Source organism: Anolis carolinensis, chromosome 2, assembly GCF_035594765.1.
Source record: "Anolis carolinensis isolate JA03-04 chromosome 2, rAnoCar3.1.pri, whole genome shotgun sequence".
NCBI classification, from domain to species: domain Eukaryota; kingdom Metazoa; phylum Chordata; class Lepidosauria; order Squamata; family Dactyloidae; genus Anolis; species Anolis carolinensis.
The window spans coordinates 146,883,930-146,894,450 of NC_085842.1; positions in this window are offsets into that span (position 1 = coordinate 146,883,930).

Consider the following 10,521-nt stretch of genomic DNA (forward strand, 5'->3'; position numbering starts at 1 on the left):
CAAAATCAGCCCCTTCCCCATTCCTGTACTGTGCAAAAAGTATTACAGAAAAGGACTGGGAACATGGACTTTATGGATAGCTATGAGCACCAACAGCAATACAGAACTGGGTAGTGTTCACCAGAACCTGTTTCCTAAGGATATTTAGAGGTTATTTGCATTACATAATTTCAGGTGTGTTTTAGTTGGTAACTGTCACTAACTAAAACCTGGGTATCCTGGCATGCAGATATGTCTATAGGTATGGAATGCTGTTTTGGGGGCTGTCTGGTTGTCTCATTTTATCCGTTCCAGCTTATATCAGTTCTACTAAGGGTTGAATTCAGATTCAGAGAGGTGAGAGATACTGGGAGTGTATCTACACTGTAGAATGAATGTGGTTTGATAGCACTTTAGCTGTCATGTCTCAATGCTACGGGATCCTGGGAATTGTAGTTTGATGAGCCCCAGCATTCTTTGCCAGAGGAGGCTTTTTGTGTGTATCAGGAGCAACTTGAAAAACTGCAAGTCGCTTCTGGCATGAGAGAATTGGCCATCTGCAAGAATGTTGCCTGGGGGATGCCCGGATACTTTACCATCCTGTGGGAGGCTTCTCTCATGTCTCTGCATGGGTAGCTGGAGCTGACAGATGGGAGCTCACTCTGCTTCCCGGATTCAAACCAGTAACATTTCGGTCAGCAGTCCTGACACAAGGGTTTAATCCACCATGCCATCGGGGGCTCTCAGAGGAGGTTAAAGACCTTGGAATCACTGGTGTTAAATTGTATCAAACAGCATTCATTCTACAGTGTAGATACACCCTTGGTTTCACCTTAGGTTGCCATTTCCAATAGCTACGTTTTAGGAAATAATGGTATTTCCAACCTTAGAAAGACAAAAGATGGGAATGTCATCCTAGAATCATACAAGGCTGAATAAGGAAATCGGGAAGCCCAAATTTGGCCTGACCTGGCGAGTTGAGTCCAGTGAAACCAATCCTTACTATCTTCTGGAGGTGGGGTGAGTAAAGCAATATAAGGTGAGCATAGCTTCTGCTCCCTTGTTTGATCTTTCTGCATGGTTGCAATTTTTACTGCTACTATCCAAAGTCAATGGAAAGGAACTGTTTTGTGGGGGGAAACTTGGACAAATTGCTGCTTTGGAGCTACAGCTCCCCAAATGCTGCAGCCAGCAAGTTCCTGCCATCTAGTAGCTGTTCCAGAGGCTGATGTAAAACTGCCCCATGAACTGAACATGTGTAGAATTTGGAATACACATATCCTCACGTTTGTTGTCTATGCCCCCCCCCCAACATTCCACTAGCATAATTGCTGTAAAGGCAGCCTTACTTGGGTTTTCTGCTACTTAATCTAGTTTTCAACTGAATTGTACGGCACTCAAGTCCCAAATGCAAACTCTATCACACAGCATTCTATTTCTGCAACTTCCAGAAATTTTCCATAGGAACATACGAAGCTCCCATCTAGCAGACTCTTAGACTGTTTAATGCCTTGCAGTTGGCCCTCCACATTTGCGAGATTGACTTTTTGAAGGTTTGATTATTCATGGATTTGATTAATATGCTCGTTCTAGGGATCTCTGTCCTTTGATATGATTCTGTGGTCATCTTTCAGCAAAAGTTATATAGAGTCATGTTGGAGACCTAGAAATTACTAGAGAGATATTGTCTTAGGTAAAAAATATTTAAAATAAATAATTTTATCGATATTTACCGTAAATAGCACCAATAAACAAGAAACACAATAAAATATATTTTTTAAAAATGCATGTTTTTTTCACTTTTACGATGTCCTGTGTCTTTAGTTCCAGCAAATGTGGAGAACTGACTGTATTGCCAAATTTGGTTGACTGTAATAGCTCTCCTGGGTTTTAGGCACAATGATTTTTTCACCTGATCTGGAGACCTGTTTAATTCTAGTGTATTCCCACCCAAGTACTAAACAGGACTGGTCTTGCTTAATTTCTATGATCATGATATTGCCTGTGTTCAGGGTGGGGTGGAATTTGGAAATAACCAGCCATTATTGCTAAGTTATGTTGTAACAATAAATTAGTGAACTGTATGCAAATGATTCTACTTCTCTCAACAAATTCATTTTTACATTTGCATGTCTCCCACACAGAAAACTCTTGAAGGAGAGATATAGTTGATAATAATGAGATGCATATTTTCTGTTCTCTAAATAGACTACTCAGCACACCACTGATAAAAGCATCATTTAACTCTAGAGGCCTGATGTGTAGAACAGATTTGTAAAGTATGTTGGCAAATCAGCATATTTCAAAACATGGGCAAACTTCTTGACTTAGCAAAGCCATCCTTATCTTCACGATTCTGTCATTTCTGGGAAGTAACATGTCCCTGGTTCTGTCGCTTCCCCTTCATACTTATGAGGGTCGGCTGGGTTTTTTTTTCTGAAGGAAAAGATCCATCATTTGTGATATTAAAATAGTAGTGCTGATATTACGGTTCTATAGTAGCCCTAGAAAACCACATGATAGATTAACCTTAAGGTTGCCACAAGTTGGGAACGATTTGATGGGACTGGACAACAGCATGTCAACATAGATCTTTAAAGAGAAATAATGTGACAAACCAATGATAGAACTTGTCAAACAAATTCACTTCTCTGTAAGTACCCTAGTTCATGTATTAGTAAAGAGTTGGGTTTTGGGGCCAAAATTACAGATGTTGATATAACCTGTGGATCATTCCACAAAAAGAGGAAACTGTCTGCCCCAAGGTGCCAAGATTCCTGGCGCCCACTGCCATTTCCCCATCCAGGCGTTCAAAAGTGCATTGGTGCTCAGAATTATAGAATCATAGTTGGAAGAAACCCCAAGGGCCATCTAGTCCAACCCCATCCTACCATTCAGGAAAAGCACAATCAAAGCACCCTTGATAGGTGGCCATCCAGCTTCTTTTTAAATGCCTCCAAAGAAGGAACCTCTGAGGCAGAGAATTCCAATGTTGAACAGCTCGTACAGTCAGGAAGTTTTTTCCTAATGTCCAGATGGAATCTCCTTTCCTGTCATTTGAACTCATTGCTCCGAGTCTTATTTTCCAGGGCAGCAGAAAACTAGATCCAGCTCTTTAAGCCACTCTTCATAGGGCATACTCTCCAGACTTTTGATAATCTGGACACATTTGATCACACAAGTGATGGTTTCTTTTTTGGTAAGAGTTTACGTGAGAGTTTGGGTTTGGCAAGAGTACTCACATAGGCCCATTGATAAGCCAACCCAGTTTGCGCGGTTGATTTTTGACTAAAATTTCTAAACTTATACATGAATATATAGGGTTGGTTTTTTTGTGCTTGGAGGTAAGGACTATAGCCCCTTTTATACTGCCCCTATACCACAGGATCTGATCCCAGATTATCTTCTTATCCCAGATTATCTGACAGTGGAAATTCATATAATCCAGTTTAAATCAAATAATCTGGGATCAGATCCTGGGATATGGGGCAGTGTAGAAGGGGCCTATGAAGTCAGGGCCAAGTAGAATTTTATTACTCAGCTTCCAGCTACAGTGGTCTACTGTGTTCTGGTTTCCTTCAATCAGCCCACAAGCTCCCAGCTATGGCCTTGTCTTTCCCCCCATGGATGAGCCACGGCCAGTGGGCACCCTGCCAAAAGGTTATGGGAAACGTATCCACAGACGTGCCTAATCTCTGGATGTGAGAGGCTAATTTGGCCCATTTTGCACACAAAAGATGAGTGTCGGTATGTTTTAAATGCTCCCCCACCCAGCCGCTACCAGGAAGGAAGTCATAGATGTGAACTCTCTTGCTGGGAAGACTTGGTCCAATTTCACTTGCAGTGACAAGCCTTCACGGCAGAGCTGACCCTAGCTTCTGGCGCAGCTGCATAAAACGTGTTTTATGAGCTCTCCATAAACCTTCTTCTGTTTGTGGTTGACGCATGACGCCTTGTTCTTGAGATCTATAGGGCATTTGGCATTGTGTCAAAATCAACATAATGCAAAACGGTAATAATTGTTTCTTTTGTCCTGTTTGGAAGTGTCCTCTTACCTACCCAGCCTGCCTAGACCTGCCTTTATGTAACATGTAAGAAAAGGACTCCCAAAGATTGGTCATGAACATTATTCATGTATAATCTGTGCATCTGGATTTAGTTGGTATATATGCCCAGACTCCTTAAAACACATACACACATACAAGTGTGCACACATATTCAATCTAAGTTTGGCACATAGATTAATTTGCTGTTTCTCTCTTGTGCCCTTTTGCTCCCTGCACCATTGAGCCCTGTAAAGTCAGGGAATGAACCATAAACAACCCATCCTACATTTACTTCTCACCCCATGGCAAGGGCCAGATGTTAGCAGTCATGCTTTATTTATTGCTTTTATTTCCTCCCAGTTCCAGTAAGTTGTCCTCCTGCCCAAGTGGCTCATGATTAGGCCGCAAGAGCCCTCTAATCTTGCCGATCTGATTTACTGTCATTGAGAATAGCCACTTCCCGTTACTAGTCCCAGCCTTGGGAACACACTCATCGCCACACCACAAGACCCATCCAGTCACCTCGTATACCTTCTTTCCTGGTAATTTCACCAGCCAGTAAAAACATTGGTCCAGTAAGGCAAAGATAGAGGGGAAAAGGCATGCCAACAGGTGGGTGAATGGCATTATTGATATGGAAACACAAGCAGGAAAGGGAAGGAAGTTAAAAAAGTCATGGAGAGATCAGTGAAGCAAGAGGGTCCCAGGAAAGCATTGCGAGTAACAAAGTTGGAGGCCTGGCAAAAGATGTTGAAATGTATAGATGGGCAGGATGCCGGTCATCTATGTACAGTACTGCACAAGTGTCTCTCTCGTTCCCCTGCCTTCTCAGACCATCAAGCATATCTTAAATACACCCCCATGTCGACAATGAGGACAAAGCCAGTCCTGTCATTAGGCAGTGAAGCAGCTGCTTTTGACAGCAGGTTTTAGGTCTAGTGAAAAGGCAGCAAATCTTATTATTTATGCTAATTGTGTTTTTATTGTCACTGAGTTACTTACAAGAATTTCTAACTTGGATCACTTTTGGTTCTACATACCTTGACTTGAGCTGTGTGTGCTTGTGCACAAACATCATTTAGCCAGTATTTCACTTTAGGCAGAAAATGACTTGGGTGGCCTGAACTACTGTATTCAAGAGGTCCCTCGGCCACTACTTTGCCTCAGAAGAGGACAGTGCATGCAGTTATCGCTCTTCACTTTCTCCTTCCCTCTGCAAAATGTGAAATAGAAGAGAGGGCTCCATGGAAGGTGTCAAGTCTCTGAGAGTTTGTCCACACTAATTAAATTGATGTATTTTAGGCAAGGGAGGGAGTCATACTTGCTGCATTGGAACCAAATGCTAAAGGCTACTTGATGTACCATTTTCAGTTGGGGGAAGGATCCATACATGCCTCCTTGAGCCTCTTGGAGGATCAGTGAGGCCATAAGGTTTAACGAGGAAATTTAAAGTATTCTTACTTTATCTTTCTGGTGTGGGGAAAATTTGTGCTAAGCGAAAAGAATGGATGGATGGGTTTCTTCAGCTTAATCTTTTTTTCTGGAGTTGGGAGCTTGAATTAGAATGATACCATCCAAAAAAGGATAGCAACTCAGGATCTTGTTGTGCAATGTATGTATGTGCATGAATGTGAATTAAATGTGTGTTCATTTCCCTTTGTACTATAGTTCACAGTCCCTGTGTGCTGCCTCATGTACTTTTGTAATGAGGAAATTACATTTTCTGAACAAAGGACAGTATTTGATGTGGGAAGCATGCAATACAATTCCCACATAGGATGTGTGGACTCTGGCTGCAAAAACATCACAGACTTCAATTATGGTTAACTGGCAGTGTGCTTTCTGGAAGAATGTTGTTTCCCTCCTCACATTCTCTCCCCAACATTCTTTTGGTTGCGCAAATATGATATGCCATTTTGGATTTTTGTTTTGTTTTGTTTTGTTTGTTTGCTGCTCAGAAGACAAAAGGAAGTATTTTCCTCTTCCCTAGTTTTTCTACAATATTAATAAGATATTCTTGGATGTTAGACAATTTGAGGGCAATTTACATACTGCTGTAGATGTATGTTTTAAAGGATGAGGCAGACTTCTCAGTATTTTATCTATCATTACTGAATAATGTTTAAATGTTTTAATTTTCTGTTTTAATACTGTGATCAGTTTATTTTTATGCATCATTTATTAAGTTTTTAAAAATTATATTGGAAGCCACCTTGTATCACATTCATGGTAGAAATCTAGGATTCAAAGCTAACAACGTAACAGATAAATAAATACAAGGCAAACCACAATCATAACTTGGAAACGATACAAGTGGAGTTATCTGAAATGCTTAAAACTAGACATGTTTCGAATTTTGGATTTTTTAAAATTTGGAACTCCTGTATTTGCACAAAATCACAAAGGCGCCTGATAATTTTGGGAAAAATTGAAAATATTTTACACACGTAGGATCTAATTTTATTTCCTATATATTTTGTATATGATGCTATGTATTGTAAGTTAACACCAAAAATATAGAAATTATTAAATATTGAAACCCCTTTGTGACTTTTGGCTCACCCTGTATAACAGTAGTTCCCAACGTGTGGTACTCAAGAACTAAAATATGGTCCATGGCCACACCATTACTATACCATTGCAACGAGAGCGACTGGTCTCGCGAAACCCTCTTATAGTGCCGAGGCCACGGGGATGTAGAGAATGGAGAGGTTGACTACCCACTGAAGGCGTGACAACAAGCCTCCTGACTGCTGCTTCTCCTCCTCCTCCCTTCCCCCAAGCGGAGCCGTTCCATGTGGAGCCTGGAAGCGGAGGCGCCTTGGTGTCTTTGTTTTTAGGCCTGTTCCTAAGATTATTTGGGGTGTTGATTCAGAAAATTGCATTGGATAATCTACAGCTTTAATAAGCTCTAGATTATTAAATATGGTTTTCTGTGGGCAAGCAGATGGCGACTACTGGATGACATATGTTCTGTATCAGAAACTAGGGCTGATGTGGTCTATCCAACGCAATTTTCTGAATCAGTACCCCAGATAACCAAACCGAACCTAAAGTTGGCAAAAAATTGATTTGTAACCCTTTTGGTACTAATGTTGGAGAGTGGTCCCTGGTCAAAGTGGTTCCTGGTCAAAAAAAGATTGGAAACCACTGTTGTACATACACAGTAAGATATCATGGAGAGGGAACCCAAATCTAAACTTTACATTTATGTATCTTTTTATATACACCTTGTACACATAACCTGAAGGTAATTTTACACAATATTTTTAACATTTTTGTGAATTGAACAAAGTTTGTATACACAGAACCATTAGAAAGCAAACGTGTCACTCTCAGCCAATAATATGGACAATTTTGAATTTTGGAATATTTCAAATTTAGGAATTCTGGACAAGGCCTGCTCAAAATGCACTTTTTCCAAAACCCTGTCCAACCCTAGCTTAATAGAATCTCTATTAGTGTATTTATTAATAATCATTTCTAGGAATTAAAAGTATGGGATACTATGCACTCACTCATACCCTGCTTGTGGGCTTCCCAAAATCTTCTGTTTGACTTCTGTTGGAGAGATGAAACTGTGAATAAGAGTTTTATGATCCAGCAAGACAGTTGTTCTTTTCTTCTGTGACCTAATGTTCAAGAGTACAGGAAACACTTGTCCAATGTACTCACTAAAGGGGTGGTACTCATTTTTACCTATCATTGAGTGCATACCTCTTCCAATTTTGAGTATACACTGACATTTTTAAACAAGTTGAAAGAGAATAGTAAACACATGTCATTTCCCCTTAAAACTTTATTTAGAAATATCTTCTAATCATTTGCATTAGGGAATTCATTTAAGGGAAGTGGTCAGGCCATTCCCAAAACCCCACATGTCTAATATTTTTATATTAGGTTTCCCGTCCACAGTATGGGAACACATGCAAAACATGCTTCTGCAAGGCCTGCAAATTGAAGAGCTCATAATTCTATCTTTTAAAGTGCCAAAATTACAATATCCATATTGTGGATGAGAAACCTCACTATCATACAGGAAGAACAGGTGAGTATCACAGAATGACCTAATCCTGTCCAATGACTTTACATAGAGGCTCCTGGACAAATATTCTGGTGTAAATGCTGAAAACGGTTTTTGAGTGGAAGTTTAGGAGCCACGTTCTGGAATAGGAACATGTATTTTGAATGCATGGTCAATCATTTTTTGATCAAAGAGCTGTCTGTGGGCGTTTTGTTCTTCGAAGGAGAACAGAAGAGAATACTCTACCCCAGTTTGTTGTTTTCCCATTGTGTTGGACTATAGATCCCTCACTACCAACTCTTTCGGCCAGTGGGGACCAGATTAGATAGACTGAAGCCTTTATTTATAGCACTGTAGCAACTTGAATGGGCTCTAATGTCAAAACATCTGCATAGTTTTATTTGATCTGTGGAAATGTGTGTTGTTAATTTAGTTTTTAAAACATTGCTTAGTATAATGTCAGACTTTCAGTCATTACTTATTAGCTAGCAGATTTCCTCTTAGAAGATCTGCAACAGTGCAGTTGTGGTGCATATTCTGATTCTTGTCTGTTCAGGTTTTTAAACTCCGAGAAATAGTTTTGTGTAACCAATTTGCCCAGATGCTTTATTTATTGCAAGGTTTACATGCATTTATTTTTGGAATATGTGTCGGTGCAAACAGTGCAACTATATGCATGGTACACCCAGTAATACCGTGCATACAGTTGGATGTGTGTGTATGAGAGACAGAGAGACAGACAGAACCTTTAGATTTGTGTGGGCTTCCTTCCCAACCCACCAACACCTTACAGCAAAGAAACTTTACAGGAGAAGGGTGGAAAGAAGGCTTCCCTGCTGTGCTTGGCTGCATTCACTGGCAACCACACCATACTTCTCCATAAGAAGCTGAGGCAGTTCCTGGAACTGAGGCTTGGCAACTCCAAGATGAATCTTACATATTGCTTTCATTATTGATTAGGAGGAGGAAGGGCTCACCACCCCCCATCCCACCCCAAGGCAGCAGGGGCACATCAGGCATATTACTTCTCTGGGATGCATTTATCAAACAGAGGAATACTAAATCAATAGAGCTGAGCTTGAAAAACACTGGAGGCTCCCTGCTGCCTTACGGGATGTGTCCAGGAAAAACTATTTTTTATGGCATACTAGCTTAGATACCCGGCAATACTCAGGTTAGAGATTTTGTAAGGATAAACATTAGAAGTAGTCATTGTTTGGTTTTGGATTTTATGGATGATCCTATTATGATGTGGGTGAACTACAACTCCCAACATTCTGGGTCAACTCCCACCCCTCACTTCTAGTATTTAAAGTTGGTCATGATGGGTGTGTGTGCCAAGTTTGATCTAGATCCATTGTCGGTGGCACTCACAGGGTTCTCTGGAAATGGATAGACTGCAGCTGTCACCACACTGGTCATTCTCCTCCAAACCCTGGCAATAGTTAAACTTTGTGGTAATGGGTATGTGTGCCAAGTATGGTCCGGATCCATCATCAATGGGATTCACAATGCTCTCTGCCTGTGGGTGGACTACAATTCCCAACATCATCTGTCATTGGCCCCCAGTATTTAAAGATGGTAATTATGGATATGTTTGCCAAGTCTGGTCCACATCCATTGTCAATGGGATATATAGGGCTTTCTGAATATGGGTGGGCTACAACTCCCATCACCCTAGGCCCATCACACCCTCTCCTCTGCAAACCCTTCCAGTATTTTCAGTTGGTCATGTTGGGTCTGTGTGCTAAGTTTGGCCCCTATCCATCATTGATAGGGTTCTCAGTGCTCTCTAGAAGTTTTCCCGGGATGTGGGATGAACTGCAATTCCTATAATCCAGGGTCAATCCCAACCCCCAAACCCTTCCAGCATTTTCTATTAGTTATGTTGGATATGTATGGTCCAGATCTATCACCTGCAGAGCTCACAGTGCTCTCTGGAAGTGGGAGTCATCTTGGAAAAAGACAGACAGTCAAATAGATGGGTACCTAGGTAGGTATGTGTGTACATACATACATACATACGTACATACATACATACAGATAGATATATTTTCACACACAAACACACACAGGAAGTCAGGAGCAGACAAACCCACAGGAACATTACATCTGATTTAGAGTGTTTCTTAGCATTTTTTGTGGTGCAATTAAATTATGGGATTATGTAAAAGAGGCAGAAGACATCACCATCCAGTAACATAAATGGTGTTTTCCTACTGTTTTTCCTATTGTTTTGCATGACAGCAAAAATGCAAATGTAAATGACCAAACAAATAAATGTTTCAAAACTATTGGCATCTTCAGCCAATGCAACATAAATGGATTGTGTAGGTCTCGCTTATCTTGGTAGATTTATATCACTGAAAAGGTGTTGCATTAGCTCAATTACATGCCTTTTTGGAAATATTCCCACTGGCATGCACATGAGGTGATGTAAATTGAATTCCAAATGTATTTATAGAGGGTTTT